The sequence below is a fragment of the Rousettus aegyptiacus genome, unplaced genomic scaffold (assembly GCF_014176215.1).
Source record: "Rousettus aegyptiacus isolate mRouAeg1 unplaced genomic scaffold, mRouAeg1.p scaffold_m13_p_7, whole genome shotgun sequence".
NCBI lineage: Eukaryota > Metazoa > Chordata > Mammalia > Chiroptera > Pteropodidae > Rousettus > Rousettus aegyptiacus.
Genome location: NW_023416310.1, coordinates 70,721,671 through 70,744,236, shown reverse-complemented (window position 1 = coordinate 70,744,236; position 22,566 = coordinate 70,721,671). Strand labels below are relative to the sequence as shown.

At 58.4% G+C, this 22,566-nt stretch overlaps 1 protein-coding gene across 4 annotated transcripts in view; it reads left to right on the top strand.

Annotated features, from left to right (window-relative positions):
- The window catches only part of CARD11 (caspase recruitment domain family member 11), a 74,780-nt gene that overhangs the window by 23,931 nt on the left and 28,283 nt on the right, over window positions 1-22,566 (top strand). For 2 of the 4 annotated variants that reach the window (XM_036224621.1, XM_036224622.1), the window contains exon 2: window positions 21,949-22,074. The gene's annotated coding sequence lies outside the window, so the exon portion shown is untranslated. Of the gene's footprint in view, window positions 1-9,135; window positions 9,774-9,795; window positions 11,381-21,948; window positions 22,075-22,566 lie in introns of those variants that run through there. The other 2 variants (XM_036224620.1, XM_036224623.1) reach the window with 2 other exon arrangements.

The window sequence follows — 22,566 nt, the reverse complement described above, 5'->3', positions numbered from 1 at the left end:
TGCCGGGCATCTTCACAGGCTCTCTCGGGGCCGAGTACGAACCTCAGTGTCGCCCACGCGTGGACTGGCCAACCCGGACGGCCACCGGAACCCTCTCTCCCCCAGACTGCCTTCTGCAGCCCTGCGCCGGGTGGGGCGCTGGCCCGAACGTGCCACCAGTGCAGGACAGCGGGCGCCCGGCGCCCCTCCGTGCCCTGGGCCTGTGTGTCCCAAACCCGCGACGGGGCCGTCCGAGCCCCCGCGGCGCCCCCCGTGCAGACGACCTTCCAGTCACCTTCGAGTGGTTCTCGCGCCTCTGTAGAGCTGCGGGTCTATTTCTGGACTCGCCGATCTGTTCCATTGATTTATTTACAGCTTTTCTTCACACAAAAACCATTGTCTTGATGATTATAGTTCTACGGCAAGCCTCGAAACTGAGTAATTATATGTATATCATAATTATATCTAAACTGTATATAAATTGTAATATAATAATTATATAATACAAAGAGATATATAATTAATATGCATGTATTAATATTTATTACATTCTTCCCATTTTCCTCTTTTTTTCCGAAATTGTTCTAGCTCTCTCGCCCTTGTCCCTCTATATAAATATTAGAAATGGTCTGTTCATACTGTGCCAAAAAAGCTTTTTGGTATTTGATTGGGATTTATTGACGTTGGAGGTCAATTTGGACCTAACTCACATCTTAACAATATCGAGGTGTCTTCCAGTCCGTGAAGATGATATATCACTCCATTTGATTTGGGGCTTAATTTTTTTTTTTTTTTTTTTTTTTTTTTAGCAATGTGTTGTAGTTTTCACTGTAGACACTTTATACATCTTTCATTATGATTAACTCCTAAGTATTTTATGTTTTGTTTTGGTATTAGAGTCTTTTTAATCTTCACGTTTCGACCTTATAACCTTGTCCTTGCTAAATTAGTGAATGATTATGCGTAGTTATTATTAATTCTAGTAGATTTTTATAGATTCAATCAGATTTTTTTACACGATCATGTTGTCTGCAAATGACGAGCCTTCCCCCTTCCTTTCTAATCTGCATTCCCTTTTCCTTTCTCTTTGTTTTTTTGTTTTTTCTTTGCCTCGTCGCGCTACCCCTGAAACCCCAGAACAGTGCTGAGTGTAAGCGGTTCGCGTGGACATCCTTGCTTTGTTCCCAGTCTTCGAGGAAAAGCCTTTTGCTTTTCATCCCAGAGTCTGATGGCAGTGGCTGTCGGGTCGGGGCCAGCTTTTCCATCCTCATCCACCGTGAGATTTTCACAGAACAGGCGTCGAATCCTTCCAGATGACGTCCGCACCTGCGTTATTCTCCATTTACGTGGTTAATGACGTTGGTTGATATTTGCATGTTGAACCAGTCGTGTTCCTGGAATCAACCAGTTTTTCAGTCAATCAATCAAAGAGGACGAGATTTTTTTTTTTTTCTTTTTTTAAGAGCTTTACGGGGCAGTTTATTTTCTGCATACCACTCTGTTCTTCAAAAGAACAAAAAAAAGCTGCCCAGTTGTTCCCACAGCTGGTGGCGCTCACATGTCCGTGGGACCAGGGCATGCAGCAGAAAAAACCCATCCCACGTGTATATAGACGACACAGCGTCGTAAACCATGAAAACTGAGGACGTTGAGGCAAACAGGGCGATTAAAAACATACGAGGCACTCTTCAGAAATCACGCTTAGTCACGACATATAAACGTCCTGTGAAAACAAGAGGGGACTGGCCTTCGTCCAGTGGTCATGATACATTATCGTTTCTATGTGCATCTGAAATTTTGTGCTGAAATTACGCTAAGGGTTTTTGGTTTCGTGTTCACGAGGGGTGCTGGTTTGTACTTTTCCCATGTTGTCTTTGGCTTGAGGATCGGCATAGCATTGGCCGCATCTGGTGAGGTGAGAAGTATTCTCTCTCCGTTTTATGAAAGGTTTGACGTACGATTGGTGTTATTTCTAACTTAAACATTTGACAGGTGTTTACCAGTGAAGACATATGAGTCTAGAGCTTTCTTTGTCAGAGGGTTTCTGATAATCACTTCAAAATTTTTTATAGATAAATCGGGTTAACTCAGATTGTTTATTCTGAGGTCAATTTTGGGAATTTGTGTCTTTCGAATAATTTTTGTCCTTATCATCTGTGCTGTAGACTTTGTGGGCATAAAGTTTTTCATAATGTTCCTACACTAACTTCTCAATGCCTGGTGAGTCTGTAGTTATATCTGATATCTTTTTCCTGATATTGCTGAAAGATATTTATCTTTTTTCTTACTCAGTCTAGCTAGAAGTTTATTAATTTCTTTCTTAATTTATCTAGCCAGAGGTTTATAATCTTGCTGAACTTTTCAAAGAACCAGCTTTTGATTTCATTAATTTTTTTCCATATTGCTCTGTATTTTTCACTTTCTTGTTTTTCACTCTTTATTATCTTCTTTCTTACTTTGACTTTTCTGTCTTCTTAATGTAAAAACTTAGATCATTAATTTGAAATCACTCTTCTAATATAATCATTCAAATTGTAAATTTTCCTCTAAGCATTGCTTTAGCTGCATGCCACAAATTTTGATGTTTTGTTTCTGTTCCTATTCAATTCAGAATATTTTCAGATTTCCCTTATGGTGCCTTCATTTATCAATGGATTATTTAGGGCTGTGCCATTTAATTTCCAAATTCTAGGGATTTTCCAGGTACTTTTTAATTGTCAATTTCTATTTTTAATTCCCTAATGTCAGAGAACATATTTTATATAACCTTAATCCTTTTCCAGTTATGAAGACTCGTTTTATGGCCAACACCAGGTCTCGGTGAATGTTTCACATACACTCGAAAAGCTTATGTATTCCCCAGGTGTGCTGCAGTTGTTAGCTATAGTGTCCTGTAAATGTTCATTAGGTAAAGTTGGTTGATAGTGTTGTTGAAATCTTTTATATCCTTGATTTTTATTTACTTGTTCTAATAGTTACTTAGAAAGGAGTATTGATTCTACAACTCTCATTGTGAATTGGGCTAATTCTTTCAGTTTTATGTTTTTGTCTCCTGTTTTGAAACTCCATAATTAGGGACGTACACATTGAGGAATGGCATATCTTCTTGCTGAACTGACTCGATTCTTATTAGAAAATGTCCCTCTGTAGCTCTCATAATGCTCCTTTTCCCGAAGTCTACTTTTCTGATAGTAAAATAGCCATTCCAGTTCTTCTGAAGTGTTTCCATGTTTTTACTTTGCCTTATCCGTGTCTATATATTTAAAGTGTGTCTCTCACAAACGACGTGTTGTTTAACCATTTTTCGTCCACTTTGATCATTTCTGTCTTTTCACGGGCGAGTTTGATCCAGGTGCGTTCGCCAGCTGAGCATTCGTTTTCTTTCCGATGCCCCCGATTTTTGGTTCATCTTTCCTCCTTTCCTACCTTCCTTCGGATGAATCGAGGTCTTTTTGGTATTCCATTTTATCTCTGGTGACTTGTTAGCCTGCTGCTTTGTTCGATTCATGTAAGTACACGGTCGCTCCATGGTTTATTTAACAAACAAACAAACAAACGAACAAACAAACAACAGCGCATCTTCGCCTCAGTCACGGCCCTCCTCGTACTGATGCTCTCTCACTTCCCGCACGGTGCGCGCCTCACGGCGACACGCTTTCATGCTATCGTCGTACGTTTTGTTTCTACATGTTTTATAAACTGCGCACACAGCAGATGGTCGTTATTTTTGCTCTCGGCCATATTTTAAAGAAATTGCAAATAAAAATATCTTACACGCACTCCCTCCACTCGCCGCATCAGGTCCAAGTTTCCACCTGGTATCATCTTCCTTCGGGCTGAAGAAGACCCTTTCATACTCCTCGTGCCGTAGGTCTGCCCGCGATGAATCTTTTTCAGCTTTTGGTTTATTGAAGAAAGGGCCTTTATTTCATCTTATTGTTGAAAGATAGTTCACTGGGTCAAGAATTCCAAGTTCAACATTTCATGTCGGCACTTTACGTATACGGCTCATCGACGTTTCTTCGCACCGTGTCTCGTGAGGGGTTACCTCTGATTCTCGTCACTATTCCGTTGTATGTGGTGTGTCTTTTCCCTGTCTGCTTTTAAGGTTGCTCTTTAGATTTTGGGCAGTTTGATTAAGATTAAGATCTGCCTTATTATGCTTTATTTATTTATTTATTTATTTATTTGGCTTATAGTTCATTGAATTTCTTGGATCTGTGAGTTGATACTTTTCACCAAATTTGGAAGTTCTTTAAAACACATTCTCTTCCACAGTTTCCCCTTCTCTCGTCTTCCTGGGACTCTAACTGCAGGAATGTTAGACCCCTGATGTCATCCCACAATTCACTGATCACGTGTTCTGTCCTTTTCGACCTTTTTGTCCCCCAGGTACCTCAGCCATATAGTTTCTATTGCCCTATTTTCAAATTCACTCATTTTTTTTCTTCCACAAAGTCCACATGGTCGCGAAGCCCATCCGTTAAATTTGTATTTCATATATTCTAATTTCTTAGGTCTAGAATGCCCGCTTGGTTATTTCTTGTTTCACACCTTTTTGCATTATTGCGTTCATGTTTTCTTCAAATCTGGGACATTTATAATAGCTGTTTTAAAGTCTTTGTGTGAAATTTCTGACGTTTCTCAAATTTCTGGGTCTGTTTCTACTGAGTCATTTTCTTCTTGGTGATGAGTCAAATTCGTCAGCTCACGCACGTGCCTGGTGAAACTGTATCGCATTCCGGCCATGGTGGAGGCCACGTCTCTGGATTTTGTTGTCTGTAAGTTGCGATAAGTTAGTTTATGTGTGAACAGGCGTGGTTCTTCGGCCTTGTTGGATGCATCTGCAGCTGTCCTTATTCTGGAGTTGGGGGGGGCCCCGCCCCCACCCCCACTCCCAGGTGCGGCCGTCTGGGTCTCTGCTCCAGTCTGCGGGGCAGGACGCAGTCCTGTGTGTCCTCTGAAACCCGTCAGCGCACAGCCCATTGGTGGTGGCCCCCCGCCAGGCTCCCGGAGTCCTTCCTGCCTGTGCACGTGGAGCTCCACGTTCAGCCGAACGCCCCTGCTCTGTGTGGTCCTCCGCTCGGCGTCCATCTCCCAGGCCCCGGCAGCCCTTGCGTGAGCAACGTGCGTCCAGGCAGAAATCCAGCGCAGGCCCGGACCACCCTCAGGGCGCCCTGGGCCACCTGCTGGCCGGTGCCTACAAACAGCCGTTTCAAACGGCTTGTCCCGTTCCGTGATCGTTTACTATTTTCACTATCATCCGTAACATGTTACTTGCCACACGCCTCCCAACCGATCCGAATTCACCGGGGCAGAGAGGAGGGTGTTACAAAAGGTTGACAGCGATTCAGAATTTATCGTAAGTGGGGTTCATTAGACACCCTGTCCCCAAAAGAGATTTCAAATCCACCCAAATATCTTTTTGTATGAAGTATTAGATTTCTGTTAGAAATAATTGTGGGGCTTGATCCCTGCTTCATGGAGGTAAGAATCTTACTCCGCGTACGAAAGGATCAGCTTCCAGCACGCAGCAACCTTCCCTGACCCACCCGAGAGATGGAAGGTGACGGCTGGAATCGGAGGTGGGTGGTGGGCAGCAGAGCCCCACGCCCGGGCTTGCTCCTGGGGAGGCGTCAGCCAGGAATGCAGTTGAGGTACCGCCGAGGCATCCGGCATCTGGGGCTCACCAGCAAGTCCAAGGCGAGGTGACAGCCACATGGGGATGCGGTACGGAGACCCGGTGCCCCCGGGGGCTCGGGCACCCAGAAGAACCCAGAGTGTGTAACGAGGAACCGTGAGGTCAGAAGCGCCATCGACAGGGAGGCTGGCCCGCGTGTCAAGCCAAGGTCCCAGCAGGCCTAGCAGGGGAGCGAGCAGGCAAGCAACAAGCCACATCTCTGCCGGTGGCACTGGGCGAGCCCGAGCCGAGCTCGTCGGGGTGCGCGAGCCCCGGGGGGGCCGGGACAGTGCAGGCGCTGGCCCGGAGGGTCGCGGGTGAGGCCTGGGGGCCACGCGGGGGCCAAGGACGCCAAGCAGTGAGGGGCACAGCGTGAGCTCCCACGGGGCGGCTGTCACACGTGGCGTCAGCCGATGCCGCGGCACGGGGACCACAGGGACCACACCGCCGAACCCCGGAGGCAGAGAGAGGGGGGCTCGGTTTACACAGCGCGGTTCACCCGCGACGTTCCATCCCTGAAGCCGGCCGCACCCGTCAGGGCTGACGGTCGCCCCTGAGGGCGTCAGGCCCCGGCATCCCAGAGAGCTCAGCCGCGGCGCTGGGAGAACCCCCCGCAGAGCCACAAGGAGCCAATGCACGTGCCGACCCCACTTGCTCAGGCGCCCAGACGCCAGCGGCATGGCCACCTGCTTCTGCCAAACGGGGCAGAAAGCAAGACAGAAAACAGGCTCAGAAACTCTGTCCCCTTCTGCCAGCGGCGTTCCCGGACCCCAGCCCCGCGCGCCGGACCGCAGAGCCGGCCTGGCGTCCGAGGCCACCGACCCCGTCAGGAGGGGCGCGTCCGGCGGGGTCTGCGTCCGGGGCATCGGCGCACCTGCTCCCGCGGTCCCCGCACGCGGGCTGTGTGCGTCGCCGTGACTTCGGTGATGAAGGACGCATCCTCGCCCACCCACCGCGCTCGGGCCGTAGACAGCCCGGGACGCGCCAGGGGCTGGCGGTGGCCGCGCGTCCCCGCCGCCACACGGACTGGGCCCTGTCCGTCTCGGTCAGGAAGTCCGCCGTCCTGTGGTAGGGCAGCTCCCCGGGCCATCTGGGGACTATCCGTTCCTTCTCAGCAGGACCTTAGGTCCGTGGCAAGTCCTGGATTTGGGGTTTGACCAGTGAGCTCGCGCGAGGACGGTGATCGTGGAAACTCCCCCGGCCGAGCACCTGCTGTATCTCAGCCACGCGCTTCAGAGGCGCTCGTACTCGTCAGGAGACCCCGTGAGCCAGGGCGGCGTTAGTCCCAGTTCACAGAGAAGCCATCTGCAGGTGCCACGCAGGTCCCCGCTTCGGGACACCGGGCCGGGGCGGGGGCCGGGGCAGCAGCGGGGGCCCAGCGTGGACGCCAAGCACCAAGCTGGTCGCCCACTGCGCACCGTCTTCCCGGCTCCGGCGTCTCTGCAAAGACGGGGTCCCCTGGCCCCTCCCTCCCGCCGGGCGGGCAGGAGTCCTGGGGCAGGGACGGAGGCAGCACGTGACCCACTCTCGAGTGTGCGCCGGCCCGCTCGGGGGGGGGGGGGCGAGTACCCGCTTTGCAGGGGCGCGGCGAGGGCCGGGGGAGGCGAGAGGTAACGGGGCCGCAGGCCGCTTCGCCGGGCCTTCGCTGTGCCCAGGCCGGCTTCCACTGCGACTTCGTTAGCGGCCAGCTGCTAATTAAATTTCATATTTACGATCAGAAAATAAAATCGTTGGACCTTTTTGAAATAGGATTTTATGAGTTTTGGCTCCAGCAGCTGAGTCAGCAGTCAAGGGCCTGCACTGTTTAGAACGGGGGCTTCGAATGGGAGATAAATAGCAGCGCGGACAGGACCAGGAGGACCGCGCGGGGCGGACCTGGCCCGGGGCTGGGCGGCGGGGAGGCTCAGGGCGGTGCATTGATTGGGTCTCCAGGGTCGCAGGGTCGCAGCGGCCTCCCTCGGCCGCGGACACACCCACCTGCTGTGCCCGGAGTCCAGCCGGCGTCAGCCCCACTCGGGGGAGCAGGGGGGCAGGCAGCCCTGGGGGTGACCGTGCGTGGCCACGCCCTGTCCCGCAGGCCGCTCCTGTGCAGCAGCCCTTCCCAGGCTCCCGTGCCCCCCGCCGCCCGGCCCCCCACGTCCAGTCCCAGCAGGAACTCCAGGGGTCACGCCCCCAGGGGCTCCCAGCCACACTGCAGGCTGGCCCTGTGTCACGCCCCCCAGAACCAGCTTCACGGCCCGTGGTCCGCCAGCCCCTACGGACGCCAAGGTCAGGTGCCGCCCAAGGCCGCCCGGCTGGTCCCACTGGCTGCAGGTCCCGCCCCAGCCGCGTGGGTCCCGGCGGGAGGTGCTGGGCCGAGGAGGATGCAGGCGCGAGGGCGGCCAGGGAGGGCTTCCTGTGGGAGGAGGCGTTGCTCAGGGGGGTGGGCATCTGACTGGGGACGTGGCCGGAGCTGTTGCGGGGTGGGTGAGGGCTCCCCAAAGCTGCTGTCCCGCAGACTGGCCGGCTTGAAACAACCAAGTTCCCTCCGTCACGTTCCCGGAGGCCGGGAGTGAGAAATGGGGGCGGCATCGCGGCAGGGCGCCCCAAAGGCGCATCAGCAAGGACACAGGCCCGGGCAGCCAGGCTCCGAGGTCCCGGCGGACGTGGGCTTTGGGGGACGCCATCGGAGCCGGTGCCCCTGGGCCGGTGTGACAGGGTGAGGGGCGCGGCTGGCAGGCCGTGGGCGCCCACGGGGGTGCGGGCCTGGCCCTCTCAGCCGCGGCTGGTGGCGCCTCCTTACGGGCTGGGCACAGCCTTCCCGCGACCCAGCAGCCCCTCCCGGCGGCGTTCACGCTCGTGAGAACATGGCCCTGGCGCGGGCCAGTGAATGACCGCGGGACACAGCGCCGACGCCGATCGGCAGGGGAACAGACAGGCCAAGGCGGCCACACGTCGGGGGCCCGGCTCAGGAGCAGAGGCGCACGCCGCCGACACCCCCGACGGAAGCGCCACCAAGGGCGGGCGGGGGGGCCAGCCGTCCGCGCCCCGAGGATCCTCATGGCGGGCGCGGTGCCTCGGGGGGGGGGGGTGGGGGGTGCCCTCCGGCTGAGGCCTGCTGCCTCTCTCCGTTGGGGTCTTGGTTCCCGGGGCATCATCTTTCCCAGACTCCTAGGACTGTGCGCTCAAGATGGTGCCGCGCGCTGACCGTCCCGAAGCTTCTTTAGAAAAGAACAGGGAACAGTAAATTCCCTCACGACCGGCGCAGGCTGGGAAAGGAGAGGAATGAGGCCAAAACGTGGGCGTGGGCGGCGTGGGCGGGGGGCCGTGGGCCGGGGACAACGGGGACGGGGCCGAGGGTGGGGCCGGCGCCGGCTGCGCAGGAATGGGGGGCTGTGCAGGAAGGGGGGTCGCGCAGCCTCCAGGAAGGGGGGGTGGGGCCAACCTCTAGACCACCCGCGGCGCGGGTGCTCAGATGGGACCCGCATGCACCACCTCGACCCGCCGCCCGCGCCGGCTCTCGCCGAGCATTGCACCAGCCTGTCCACTCCGCATGTCCACGCCGCAGGCTGGCCGGGGAATGGGGATCAGGTCTCTGCCGCAGACAGGGGAGCCCAGGACGTCAGGAGGAAATGCACAGGACGGTGCATTTGGCTCCGGGCACCTCGGCGTGAGGCTTTCAGAAACGTCATCCAGGAACATTCTAGGCCCCGCGTTACCTGCCAACCAGCCACCTCCTCGGTGCGGTTCTGTCCGGGGACCTTGGTCTCCTGGGTGAGGTCCAGCAGGACAGGCAGATCTAGGGTGACGCTGGGCTCCTGGCCACTCCTCCCTCCCTGCCCCCATGACTGACACGGCCCCCACCTGACCGTCAGCCGGAGAGAGCGCCTTCCCCGAAGGTCACCCACAGACTACTCAGAACAGAAATAAAAAGGGAAGTAGGCAGCCCACCCAGCCCCCGCCTCTGCCCCTGCTAAAAATAGAGGCGGCTCCGGAGCGGGTGCCGTGTGGGCTTCCGGGGGAGGCCACTGCTCCCTGCAGCATCAGTGTTTTCTGGGGGCCTGAGGACGAGGAATTTGAGAGGACCACGGAGAGCCCTCCAGCCGGGCCCGGGGCAGAGCGGGTCTGCACACACGTGAGTCTATTTCCCGGCCGGCCGGTCCTTCTCCTCTGAGGCATGCGCGTCCCGAGCCGGTGAAGCCGCATGCCGTGCAGAATCTCTGAGCCGTTCGGGGGGTGGGGGGCCGCCGTGCAGACCCCAACACCTGTTTCTCCTGCTCTCGTCCACACCACGTGCTCCGATGGCCTCGTGCGTTTTCCTTTCCATCATTTCTTATCACGGGGGGCCCTCGGCGGCCACTGCCACCGTCTTGCCATGGACGGCGCGGGGCCTGGGGTGGGGCCAGAGGAGGCTGTCGGTGCCCGGCCGCCGGTTTGGACGGAAGCTTCCTGCTGTGGTGTGCTGGATTTCCCGGCTTTCTCCCGAAGGGGACGGTCGGTGCAGAAGGCGCGGAGGGTGTTCTCAGCGAAGCAGTGTGGGGCCACAGCCCCAGCCGAGCGGAGCGGAAGTGGGTGCAGCCCTGCCCCCCGAAGCCGGGCCTTGGCCGCGATCTGGCGTTCGCAGCCCTGCAGGCTCGCCCGCTCCGGGGGTCCCGCCCTCCCCAGGGGCGCCTTTCAGTAAGGTCCCCTGTGGGCAGTGTCGTCCCACGGTTCGCCCAAGGGGGCCTTAGTCCACATTCCGAGGGGCAAAGGCACAGCCTGGGCAAATGGTTCACCAGGAGGCAGAGGGACCAGAGCCCCCAAAGGGAAGCTCACCCCGACCGGGGTCTCTCCTAGAGGCCTCTGAGAAGGTCCTGGCTTCCTAATGAAATGCGTCAGGAAACCATGAAGTCCCACGGGCTCGAGGAAACCTTTGCAGCCCCCCCCCATGGGGGTTCTTTTGCTTATTACAGATGTAGTCTACTTTTTGGGGCGATGTCACTGGTTGGAAGAAATTGGCTGGGGTGTCGAGACATCCTTTAAAATGAGAAACGATCGATAAATTCATGGTGTCCCAGAGTCACCAGCGGATGACATCCCTCGATGCAGGAGCTACACTGGCTGCGGACGAAGTCCGGCCCGGCCTGTGACATGCCGGTGTGACACCGGGCGGCCAGCCCTCAAGGCCGGCTTCCCGCAGAGCCCCTCGCAAGGCCAGAAGGGAACGGACGTCAGCGCGGCCGGGTCGCTCGCCCGGACCTCAGGCCTCCGAGCTCTGCTCCGCGTGTCCGGGCGCAGTTTTCACGGCGCCTTGTTTAATTATTGGCGAGGGCATCATGTGGGGTACCCCCCGCCCCACCCCCGGAATAAAAAGGCTTTCAGGCGTGCATCTGATTTATAAGCTTTCGCTTCCGTGGCAAGAAGCTAGAGATGATCTCTGAGCTTAAAGAGTCCCCAGCTCTGCCGCGTCTCTCTGAGGCTCGGCCAGGTATCTTCCTCGCAACTGTGTGGGCCGCGAAAAACACCAGCAGAAAAACAGCCTGGTGCTGCCGGCGCCCGTCATAGGGAAAGTGAGAAGAAACGCCCACCGGCCTCCAAGCCGGCGAGCTCTGCAACTCCGTGTGAAGACGCTTTTACAGGTAGATGCTCAAAAGGGAGGCGGCTGCGGAACCCTCTCCTCCTGGGGAAAATGAGTGTCGTCATCGAGAGGGGCTCGGGGACGCTCTCCTCTGCGGCCCCGCGTCACACAGCTGCGTGGAAAATGTGAGTCTCTGTGTTTTCACGTTGTGGGCCCTCGCAGGGCTTTCAAACAGGCGCGCCGGCCGAGGGGAGGGACTCGGGTGCGTGTGCCAGACGTGCGCGGGCGCTCCTGAGAGGAGGGAAGGCTGACACAGGCCGAGACGGCCCCGCTGGAGACGCTTTCCCTCCCGCACCGCGCCCCGCGCCCCGCCCCGCCCCGGCCCCCCACCGCCCCGCCCCCACCGCCCCGCCCTTTGCCGTGTCTTGCTTCATTTCTCTTCCCTTTTCTGGGCCATGCACCTGGAGGCGCCGAAAAGGGCTCCGAGTTCCTGTTCCCTTTTCTCTGTCCTCGTCCTCCGTCCCACCCCTCGGTCCATCCCTCTCCAGGCTGTTTCCTTGACACCACGGCCCGGCCCGTGGACAGAGGTCACTGTCCGGATCCCACAGCTCCCGGGGCCTCAGGCTCCAAAGCCAGGGATGCAGAGGAAGTGGGCGCTGCAGCCTCACCCTGGGACCCCCCCCACCCCCGGCCTCGTCCTGGGACCCCCCCGCCCCTGGCCTCCAGTCTTACATCCTCAGGGTTGGGGACGCCTTCCTGGCGGGGCTGCTTAAGGCTCAGGGTTCGTGCATGTGTGGGCCGGCCGCAGGCTGGGTCCCCCACCCCGCAAGGACTAGGGGGCGGTCGTGACCACGCATCACCTCCCTGGAGGATGGGGAGGCAGCCCGGCTAAAAGCCGAGCGGCCCTGTGTGCCCCAGCGCTCACCCTCGCCGGCTCCGCGATGGCCCCTTCTCTCCGGGGACGCGCACGGGGCCACAGCCCGCGGGACCCCAGCTTCGGGAGCCGGACCTCGGCAGGAGCAGCCAGCACTTGAGGCCGGAGGGTCGCTCCAGCTCTTCCGAGCCGCAGACATTTTCCCTTCGCCTCACTCTGCCTCCGTCCCTGGTGGGGTTTGTTCCTGAGTTGTTAGTCCCATCCCTGAGGCTGAGTGTCCCCTGGGGGTCCAGCACCAGGGGCGTCCTGCACCGCTGGTCCAGGGAGCGGAGCCAGCAAAGACGTTCCCGTGCACTTCTGTCGTCGGACGCGACAAGCGGGTGCCGTGCGAGGCTCACTGCTGGTGCTGGCTTATCGGTTGCCGTAGAATCGGGATTCCTCCGGCCAGCAGAGGAGGAGCGGCCGGCCGGCCGTGTCCCACCCAGCGAAGGTGGTGACACTTTGGCTCTGTCCTGCAGGTCAGAGATGGCAGGCTCGTGCCCGGCCGAGAGGTGCTCGGGACACGGTGAAATCAGAGGAAGGGCACGCGGCCCCGTCACAGGCCGCCGTGGTGAGACCGACCAGTGCGGAGGTCACGTCTGTCCACGGCAGCGAGGAAGGGAGCTGGGGCTTCCCGGTCGGACGCGAGCCACAGTGTGCCCGTGGAATGCCTCCCGGGGGAGAGAAAGTCTCAGGGGGCCGCAGGCCACACGAGAGCGTGTGGGACGGTCCCTGCCCGGGGGGCCGCCAGCAGCAGGGGATGGTCGCGAGGGCGAGCTGCACGCGGGGAGCCCAGGGAAAAGCGCCGAAGCCGGACCTTTTGGGCTCCTCCCCAGTTTCTGTCGGGTAGAGGTGACTCCCACCTCCATCTCGAGTTCTCCACGGGCCTCACACGGCGGGGACTAAGCCGCAGTGATTAAGTGCCCACCGTGTGCCCTGCGCGCCTTACGATGTAAGTGCCACTTGTCCAGTTTTACATGGGGGCTCAGAGAGGTCCCGCCACGTGCCCGAGGCCACACGGCCACGGGAGGCCGAGCAGTTCAGACCCCGGGCCCCGCTCTGGGACGAGTCCTCCTCCCCGGACAGGCAGGAGCCGGCCGTCTGGTCTCTGTGCAACGGTCTTTCGGTTTAACTGTTTGATTAGAGAATTCCTGCTTCCTTCTGCTCCACCCCTGTCTTTTGGGGCAATGACGTCACCTCATACCGACAGGCACGACGAAGTGTGACCTCTCTAGAGCAGGAGCACCACCTGCCATGTGTGGGCACCCCGCACCCAGAATGCCAGCCCCCCAACTCTGTGTCGACAGCCGACAGACTCTTCGCAGACAGGGCGGCGTAGCAAACTCACCGTCACCTCAGAACACCTCCCCCTCCTCCTTCCACCCCCCAGATGGCTGCCCAGTGGCCTCAGGGAGGAGAAGAGACAGGCCTGACCCCGCCCTTGAACTTGGGGAGGGGGGGTGAGGTCCATGTAAAGCTCACGCTGCTGCTCCCCGCCCAGGGTCTGCAACGGACCTGTGGACTCTGCAGAAAGAGGTGCCGGGAGCCGTGTCCCCGCAGCCTCCGGCCTCTCCTTGGGGCACCGCCCCCCACACACTTCAGCGGGCGGTGGTGACCGTGACGATGCTGGCGGGAGAGCTAGAAGGCGGGAGGTGGGAGCGCCCCGCGCCCCGCACCCAGCACCCCAGCCCTGCCCCAGGCAGGAGGCCCGAAGTCGCCCCTCCCCCAGGCTCCCGACCGCCCGCCCGTGGGCTGAAGCAGTGGGCAGAGCTCTCCTCAGACCCAGGCAACGAGCTTAGCGGTTCCTGCGCTCACCGGTTCCCACGGCGGTTCATGAACTGGCCCGCCCCGCGGCTAGAAATGCGTTTTAGAGTCGTGGCCACGTCGCCTCTCAGCACGCGTTCATGCTCGTGAACGCGGCGGGGAGCCACGCTGCTTCTGCATGCCCCTCGGGCCGCGGCCTCAGAGGACACCGTGATGCCCCTGGGACCAGCCGCGGCCCCGGCAGCCCCTGCATCTAGGCGGGGGGCGGCCCCGCCTCTCCCGCGCCCCTGGTTCGCTAAGGCTCGCAGTTGGAACACGGCCAGACCGACCAGGCGGGCCAGGCGGGCCTCGCCCTCTGCTGGGCACCGGCCCACGCCCCCTGTCCCACCTCCCTCTCTCCCCATGCGCCTGCGAGGCTCCCCTGCCCTCGTCCCGCCAGGGTCCCCCTCCTCGCCTGCGGCCTTTACCCCGCTCTGAACACCCCGAATGAACACCCTTGTCTCTCTTCCTGCTGAACATCCTCACAGCCGGCTTCTTTCCCGTACGGCGAGCCATGTTGATTGGAGCGAGTGGCAAGTGGGCGACCAGGCTCCCCGCGTCCTGCTCCACGTCCGCTCGGCACTGTGCCCATGTCCCCCAGGCAGGCGTCCCGGCCTCGGGCCGCCCGCTCTGCCATTTAACCTGTCCCACGCCCCCCGTGGGAGACGAGAAGGGGGTGGAGGGGAAGATTTAAGCCGCCGCGCGGCCCCCATGGAACTTTCCGGTCCTCGTTCTTGGCTGCTCTCCGAGAGGGGCTCTCGCTTGATGGTCCCGGTGACCTTTTCCGTGAAACGCAAGGGCCCAGCCTTGTCACGCAGATGGTCCTCAGGGCCTCCGGATTCTGCCTGTTCGCGGTCAAGTCCAAGGCCGGGCCCTGCTCCCCCGTCCAGCTCTGTCCGTTCCAAACCACCTCTTCAGTTCCCAAAGCCGACAAGGAGGTCGCGGCTTCCTCCGCCCTCCCGTGCAGGCACCTGATTCTGTGCGATTCGCGCAGCAGGCCGTGTGCTCTGTGCGTCCCGCGGGCTCGCTTTTGTGGAGTCGCAAGCCCAGCTCCCGGGCCGGACTCTGGGGGGAGATTCGTGCGTCCGCTCACTTGGCAGATGCGTGAGGAGCACAGGACGGCCGGGCGAGATGTCCCAGAGCACCGCCTGGCCCGTCCGGATCGCTTGCTCCCGCAAGTTCCTCCTGGTTGACTGATGGCTGAACCTGGCTCCGTACCGATGGGATGCTTCATCGTTAAACCTTAGGTCGTTAGAGCTCGCAGTTCGCAGACATTTATTGAAAACCCGCCACGTGCTAGACAGCATGGTTGCAAACCAGGTCTTGGGACCGATATGACAAATTTGAAGAGGGACCATGGACTCTCCAAGTTGCTTCCAACCCAAGTAATAACACGGCGGCCGAGGCTTTGACAAACATGCCGGCAAAGGAGAACGTCATCGAGCCCACGGGCGAAGCCAAGGGTCCGTCTTGGAAAGCACAGAGGGCTCCGGCGTCGGAACCAGCTGCTGCTCTCGGTGACGTCCCGGTCCCCGTGGCGAAGGCGCCTCTGCAGGGCGGACTGCCGGGCGGCCGCGGGGAGAAGGCTTTCGGTCATCGCCAAGGCCGGCGTCCTTCCCCGGCTGCCCCCCACGGCAGCAGAGGGCGACCTCGCTCTGGCGTCGGGGTCGGGGGAGACGGTGCAGCCGCGGCTGTGGTCGGCTCGCCGTGCCCAGTGCGACCCAGGGACACGCACTTCGGAGCGTTTTCAATCTGGCGTTCCTCATCGTGGTCTTTCAGAAGCTCCCCGGGGGCCGAGGCTGCAGACGGGGCGGGAGGAGCGGAGGGCGGCCCGGCAGTGCCGGAGGCAAGCGCCCCCCCCCCACTCCCTGCCTTGCGCCCGCCGGAAGCCGCTGAGGGATAAGTGTGGACGGACGTGTGGCGGGGCCTGGCCCAGCGGGGGGGGGCGGGTTTGACATGGCCGTGCGCTTGGTCCCTGGGTCTAGTAGGTGTGTCACATGCCCCCCTCACCCCCGAATCCTGAATTCCTCCTTTCGGTACCGCCTCTTTTCATAAAAGATACCAAGATGTTTTTATTCTGCAGAAACCATTGGCCCTTTGCCCGGGTCACCTGAACGTAGATGATGGAGTGCCCCGAGGAGTCCCAGGTGTAGATATTATAGGCTGGGGAGACGGCCGGGGTGGCGGGCAGTGGCCTGGCTGGCGGGCAGGGCATGCCCACAATGGCGGCCGAGAAGCTTGGCTGTCACGGGAGCTGGGGTGAGTGTGGGCACACGGGGAAGGGTGAGGGCCAAGCGAGAGAAGAGATGGACTCCGGGGGTGGGGGGAGGTGGGCAGGGTGGACGCAGGAGCTGGGAAGTGTGGGCCTGGCCCATGGCTCAAGGCAGGGCCATGGCGGGCAGCTGGGGCAGACCCTCCTGCCCACACACCCCAGGCCAGGAGTGTGGTCTGCTCGCTGCTGCCCCGGGCCAGGCCTCATTTCCTCGGGTCATGTAACCCTTGGGGGGTCGAACAGCATTTGTCTCTGTCCCCCGCAGAGCTCTGCTCACAGGCAGTCTCCAGTCTCTATTGATCGCCTGCTTTGTCTGGTTCTGTAGCCAGAGTAAAAGGAGCCGGGACGAATAGATAAGGCGTCAGCCGCTCAGACTGTAGGGCTCGGGGTCTGTGGCTGAGGTCGCGATGACCGTCTTCGGAGGCTTGGATCTCATTCATCACATGTATCTGGGAGGAGGGTTTTCCTAACTGCAAGTGCTAGAAATGAAATCAGAGTTTTGTGCCTATTAGGGATTCTATTCTTCTCACGGACTAAGGTCTCAAAGGCCAGCTTGGACCCAAAGTCCTTAGAGCAGCCTAGGCGGCCTTTGTCCTCATGCTCACAAGAGAGCCGCTGTGCCTCAGAGCATTGCGTCCGCCTTCCAGGTAGGAAGACAGGGGCAAATAAAAGCCTCTACTCACCCGATTCTGCCCCCTGCCCCGCGGAGCCTTCCCAATGCCCCGTCCAGAAACGTACACTCAGGCCTCACTGGCCAGCACCGTGTCGCACAGCCGCCTCCCGCTGCAGGGCCGGCTGGACACACGGGTGTTTAGGCGGGCGCGGCAAGGCTCCCAGCAGAACCAGGCCGCCGTCAGTGAGTGGGGGAAACGGGCGTCGGGTCAGCAATGCCTGCCGCTCCGCCGGGAACGTAGAGCGGTAACCGCTGCTTCCGAAACGCGCGTCGGTGAAGCCCTGCTGGTCGCTGTGCACGTGTTCATTGACAGGAAGCGGGATCCTCTCGATACTCCGGTCGAATGGACTGAGATGGGCCCGGGTCAGTTAAAAAGCAAACCGGGCACGAGGAAGAACACGGCGGGGCGGGGGGGCCCTTCTCGCTGCTGCCGGGGGCCCCTCTCGGAGCAAGGAAAGGGAGCGTGGGGAGCTCGCAGGAAGGCACGGCTCCCGCAAAGCCTGCGTTCCGGGGCGGCGGACGCCGTGGCGGCCGCGGTGCCGGCCGGTGCCAGCGTCACCTCGGGCCCTTCCCACCTGCAGGAGTTCGTCCTTTTAAATAACCTTTTTCCCTTTTTTTTGCCAGAAGTCCTTTCAGTTAAGTGGAGGCTTCATTGGAATAATTACACCCTCTGTCTCAGGCCGCCCGCTCCAGTCCGGGCAGATCGATTAACCAGACCCGCGTTTCCCCAGCGGGCCGTCCAGCCCGCCCTGGGCCCCCTGGGCGACGCCTGAGGGGGAGGGCGTCTGTCCCCCAGGGACGTCACCGGCACTCTGCATGGGAAGTAACAGCCGCCCCACGGTTTATGTCTTTCAGGATTCAGTTTGTATTTGTTCATCCAACAAATAGATATCGAGCACCCACTATGAGTAGGCCCCCCGTGGTGGGGGCTGAGATGGGGCAGGGGGCCACACTCCCATGAACCTGTTTGTTCCCCTATAAAATGGGGCAGTGGAAGCAGCTACCTCACAGGGTGGTCGTGTCCGATGAGACAGCCCACATGGTGTCCGCCCCTTCTCAGAGACAGCTGTTAGAGGGTGTGCTCCAGCCGGATGGGAGAGGCAAGCAGCAAACAGGAGGAGAGGGAGCCTGGGATGCAAGCACTCTAACTGGTTAGATTAGGGGTGTGCTTAATAACCGTGAGCTGTGCCGATCGCCAGTCTGATTAGATCGGACGACATGGAGTCAGTGAGGGCCCAGTGGGAACCCCCACTCTGCCACTGTGTGGCTGTGGGATCTCGCCCCATTACTTAACTCTCCGATCCCGCCTCCTCATCACAGAAAGGGGACGACAGAACCTACCGTCTCACACCTGTGAAGGTCACGTGAGGTGACAGCTGCGAAGCGCCCAGCACGCGGTCGGCCCCTCTGGCTCACTCAGGGGCGAGCCGTCCGGCGAGCGCTGCACAAGCCGGAATGCGGCAGCGTGCAGAGAAGGGGCGTGACCGGTTCTTTGTACCGCAGGGATCCACGTGGCCAGCTGTCGACGTGTTATTTATTAATCTAACACGCGTGTCGCGCAGAGCTAAGAAGTAAAGCAGGCTTGTGACGACAGCGTCGGCCCCCTCCCTGGCCGCGGGCGCCCCGTCCTGGTCCCCGGAGGCCACCGCTTCCCGCGCTCCGTCCTCCTCCACCTCTGTCCCTTACGTCCGTCTTTGTAACTAACACGCTCGCGTCACCGCACCGCGGCATCTGCCCCAAGGCTCCACCCGCGGGCGCGCTGTGCACAGACAGGACGGAGCCGTCTGCGGCGGGCACCCCGCTGCCCCAGCCCCGCCCTCCGTCCCCGCGACGCATTCAGCTCACGGTTTTTGTGTTACGTGCCGTGACTGGGTCCGTATCGTTCACACCGAGGCAACTCGTATGCTGTGGTGATGTTTTCCTTTCTTTTTGTTTTTTGCTTTTCTCTCATTTTTCATTGGCTGAGATTTTTTTTTTTTTATGTACCCGTCCTGAATTTTTTTCCCCCTGACTCTCAGACCGGTCCTTTGCTAGCAATACTATTTCCTAAGCTAGCGACTACATTGGACAGCCACTTAGAACTCCTCCCGGCGGCCTCCCCTACTGAGCCCTCCGAGCCGGGCAGAGGCGTACCAGCCGCCCTGTGGCACCCTGGGCTCTCCTCAATGCTCCGTCCGGTTTTTGGGGTTTTTTTCACTGTTTCCAGGGCCCCATCCCTTCCTCCTCCTTGTCATCGTACTAGAGTGTGCCCTCCGGCGGCTCCCTAAGAAAGGCTCCTGGGAGATAAATGTTCAGAGCATTTGCCTCTCTGAAAATAATTCCATTATATTTTCACACGTAATAAATAGTTTGGGTGGGTTTACAAGTCTAGGTTAAAAAGCATTTTCCATCAAAAAATGTGAAGGCGTCGCCTCATCGTCTTCCAGCTTCCGGTGTTGACATTGAAAGCTCTGAGGCCACACCCACCTCCCATCCTTTGCGGACACCCGATGCGTCCTGTGCGGAAGCGTTCGGTCCCCTCGTGCTCTGGTGGCCTGCGGTTTCTTGGTGATAGTCTGAGAAGGTTCTTTTCCACTGATTTTGCTCCAAGTCTCTAAATCGGAGACTCATGCTCTTACATTTGGAGAACCTTCCAATATTATTTCTCTGATCATTTCATCCTTCAATTTATATTATATCCTCAAAAGATGTACAAGAAAGGAAATACCGCCTCTGTAATCTCTTTCCAGGATGTCTGTTTATTGGATTTTAGACCTTCTAAGATGACCTCATCCCTCCCCCTTCTCATCTTCCTCCTCTTTGTGTTTTGGCAAGTTTTTGGGAGACTTCTTTGACTTTATCTTCCAAATCTTCTACAAATTATGAATATCTGCTGCCTTATTTTAATTGCCAAGAATTCATTCCTTACTCCCTTTTTATGGCATCCTAATATTGTTTTATGGCTACAACATCTTATCTAATCTGCGGATGGATTTTCATGACTAAATCGTGCTTTTTAGAGTTTTGTCGTGTTCTGGGCATCGTCTGCTTCCTGCAGACTCCCCAGGTTAGTTTGTCTCACCTGCTCACGTCCTTCCTCATGGGTGTGGCCCTTAAACGTCCCGAGATCTCAGGCTTTCTTCACTCCTGAGCGGGAGGCAGCACGAACCGAGTGTGAGTCCTGCCTGCCAGCCGATGGACGGGCTTCACCTACAAGGCTTGGATTACACGCCGATAACTCGCCCAAGCAATCCATTCCTTTTTTGTGAAGCAATAGTTGTTCTTCTTTACTCGGAGCCAATATCTGCCCTCTTTGAACTTGGTTTTAGTTCTGTCTTAAGCTGTTGTGTTGAAGTGGTATTTCAGGGAGCTTTTGTACATACGCTTTCTGGTGAGACTCATTTAAAAAGCAAACTTTAAAAAAAAAAAAAAGACAATTCTAGGGTCTGTATAGTGGTGATTGAGAGGAAGTCAGAGAACCCTGGGTCCAAACCTTGCCTTCTATGCTAATTATGACTTCAACTCTCCCGGACTTGATCTCCTTGGCTATAAAGTAGTGGTGATGATGATGGTGATGGTGGTGATGGTGATGGTGATGGTGATGGTGATGATGGTGATGGTGATGGTGATGATGGTGATGGTGATGATGTTGATGGTGATGGTGATGGTGATGGTGATGGTGATGGTGGTGATGGTGATGGCGATGGTGATGGTGATGATGGTGATGGTGATACCACTTATCTCAAAGAGACCTTGAGGTTTATTTGTTTGCTTAGCAAAGTACCTGGCACACAGTCCACAGTCAACGGTCCGTAAGCATTCGGGGTGACATTTGTGCCAGCCGAATGCTGCGCCCAGAGGTCAGTCTCTGAGGAGACGTATTCTGTGCATGTCCCCAGCCTTAGGGCCAAGTTCCGAAGGGTGTAACCCAGATTCTAAGGGCAGGTATAGGAAGTCCAGCCTCGTGACAGGCTTCCTGTGCCTCAGTTGTCCCAACCTGTGGTGGCGTGTCCGGTAGTTGTACCAACCTACACCTACCTGTTTTCCTTTCTTTGTGATTCAAACCTCTCTCACGATTAATTTTTTAAAAGCCTTTTTTCTGATTGTAAACACACGTTCTCTCTTTTTAAATGCAAATGCAGACAAGTCTGTTCCGTTGACCGTTGTTCAGCGGCCTCGGGATGGCCCCGCTGTCCCTGGCTGGGCACTTGGCTCTGCAGGTCACGCCCCAGCCCTCGCCCACGGCGCCCGCAGCAGTGCGGCTGCTCCTGTCCCCGCCACAGGGCAGGGGGCCACGGGGAGACCAAGGAGACAGTGTCCTCCAGAGAAGCGTGTGGCCGAGGGCCTGTGACAGCTCACTCCGATCCAAGCTGACACCAGACAAGAACAGCTTCTGTCAGCTCTGGGAGAGCTGGTGTCACCTGTGATTAATCCTCAAAGCCAAAACCAAGCGAGTTCCTGATTAAACAGTGGCGTCTCGGCATCCCTGTCACTCCCGAGCAGAGCGGTCGTGGAGCAGCGGCCTAGGCTTGCACCGCAGGGACTCCGGCAGCTGTCAGGACCGGAGTCAGGCCCCCTCCTCACGCCCTCGGGGTCCGAGCCTCCCCTTGCCCATCCCCGGCCCCCCTCTCTCCAGGAGAACCAGCCATTCCCCGTAAAACGCCGAGCCACCGCCGGGCTCCTGGCCCAGCCGAGCTGGACACTGCGATGGCCTTGGCAGTCACCGTAAGGAATGCCACCTCGGGGACATGAGCGTGCCATGGCCTGTTCCCGCCCAAACCCACGGCAGGCCAGGGCCCAAGGATGTAGGGCACAGTGAAGGGGACTCTGCCAGGCTCAGGAAGGAGGTCGCTGCTCCCGACCTCAAAGCTGGGGAGACACCTTCCCCCGCCACGAGCACCCTAAAGCTGCCGTCTGCAAGGTCTCAGACCCTGCGGCCAGGGGCCTCCAGGCTGCCCACGGGCGGAACGAAAGCCCTCATCCCCAGCAGCTCCTGGGCCTGGCCCACCACGCCTCTGTCGCCCGGAGCAGTGTGCTCCCCGGCATGGCCTTGGTGCTTGAACGGTGTCAGACCCCACCCCCATGCCAAGCCCGTCTGCCTTTCCTCTTGCAGATCCCGGCCATCGCCACTCCAGACCCAGGAGCCTGGCTCAGGGCGGGCCGAGCCCCCGCCGCCGGGCGTGAAGATCGAGCCCCGTCACGGAGAGCGGCTGCCGTCTCCACACCTGTTCCATGCCAGGTACCTCGCGTGTGGCATCTCCTTCGTGCGGGACACCCACGCGAGGATTCCCTGAGACCCGACAGGGAGCAGGGAGGAGCGGGCCGGGCCGAGGGGCCACGGAGGAGGCCAGCGTGCCTGGGGTGCTCAGCAGGAGGCTGTGGGGCTGGCAGGAAGCAAACCGCACGGGGCCTTGGGGGTCAAGATACAGATTTTGAACTTTATGGTAACGGCGATAGGGAGCCCCATGACAAATGTTTTGAGTGCGTAGAAGTGGAGAAATAATTTTGGCATATCCTCGCAACGAAGTAACATATGCAACAGTTAAAAATTAATAAACCGGTTGAAGTTCAGAGATTGTTCCACTGACAGCTGAGTGAAGGGATGTCATTGGAGGATGACATCATTCGGGGCCCGCGGCGCGTGAGGTGCCCAGGGCGGGCAGGTCTGTAGGCAGAAGTAGGTCAGCGGTGGCCCGAGGCTGGGGGGCCGGGTGTTGGGGTAAGTGGGGAG